Source organism: Dipodomys ordii, unplaced genomic scaffold (assembly GCF_000151885.1).
Source record: "Dipodomys ordii isolate 6190 unplaced genomic scaffold, Dord_2.0 Scaffold180, whole genome shotgun sequence".
Lineage (NCBI taxonomy): Eukaryota > Metazoa > Chordata > Mammalia > Rodentia > Heteromyidae > Dipodomys > Dipodomys ordii.
In genome coordinates this window covers 826,045-827,578 of record NW_012267396.1, presented here as the reverse complement: position 1 = coordinate 827,578, position 1,534 = coordinate 826,045, and positions in this window count along the sequence as shown.

Below are 1,534 nucleotides of genomic sequence, written 5' to 3'. Positions count from 1 at the left end.
GTGCTTGCCTCGCATGCATGAGGCCCTGGGTTTGATTCCTCAGCACCACATAAGCAGAAAAAGCCAGAAGTGGTGCTGTGGCTCAAGTGGTAAGCGCTCGCCTTGAGCTGAAGAGGGACAGCGCCCAGGCTTAGAGTTCAGGCCCCACGACTGACCAAAAAATAAATACATAAATAAATAATTAATAATCTTGGTCTCTGAGTCTTGAGGGGTAAGCAGCCATAAGAGACGTAGGTCCCACAAGGGCTTCTGTAGAAAGGCAAGAGGCTCTTGACAAATTTGACAAGATGTGACACCAACAACGACTGGGTAAACTTCAGGGCGGCTGAGATGCTGAAAAGTACAACCCAAGTCTTCAGGACAAAGGAGCCAAAAATTACAATTCTGCTCTCTAAATAATATGCTGACAACAACCTACTCAATTCCCACTCAGTACCAACAGTCTGGCCATACTGAAATCTTCCCAGTGAGTCCACAACAAAGGCCATCTACCTTAACATGCACCTCAAGAATCGGCCTTCCTTCCCACAATCGTACCTGGTGAGCCCCTTTCCCTTCCATCTACATTACTCACAAGCAACCTGGAGGCTCAAACCTGGGAAGGCATGAGTTCTGAGGACAAATTCTGCCACAGCTACTCAACACTGTAACTTTCCATAGTGCTTCAGGAACTAGAATTGCACATTTCTAAGTTTTAAGTTAAACCTAACTTCTAAGAAGCCAGGCAATAGGAGGTAGTCAGGAAGGAAAATGAGAAGGGGCACTTGGTAGAGGAAGAGCACGGGATGGGATACATAAGAGATCACTCATGCTGAGACTGTGTGGGAGCCATACAGACACGAAACTGTGTTTGGCCACTACTTGTGTGGTGGGAACGGCTCCCGTAGAGTTCCCTGTGCTGTGCTACCCTCTGCAGGAGACCACAGAAACGAAACAGGTTGCTGTCAAGCAGGTAGCACAAACCCCATGGGCCCTCCAATGTGGCAACAACTTCCATTCTGACAAGGTCTACATCACCAGGCTGCTGACAGCTCAACTCAAGTGCGCTGCATGTCCACGCGCAGGCTGCATTAAGGAATTTTCCTTAGGGCAGGATGGTAAGTAAATGATGCTGAGTTGTGTCTCAAGAAGGCCTTTTGTTATGTGTGCCTGAACTGGGACTTGAACTCAAGGCCTCTCTCTCTCACTTGGTTTTTTCACTAAGGGCTAATGCTTTACCAGTTGAGCCATACCCTCCACTTCTGGGTTTTTTTTGGCCAGTCTTGGGGCTTGAACTCTGGGCCGATGTCGCTCAACTCTTCAGCTCAAGGTGAGCGCTCTACCACTTGAGCCACAGTGCCACTTCTGGTTTTCTGGTGGCTTACTGGAGATAAAGAGTTTCACCACTTTTCCTGCCTGGGTGGGCTTTGAACCGCAATCCACAGATCTCAGCCTCCTGAGTAGCTAGGATAACAAGCGTGTGCCACTGGTGCCCAGCCATTTCTGGCTTTTTACTGGTTAAATGGAAGCTAGAATCTCAAGGACTTTCTTGCCC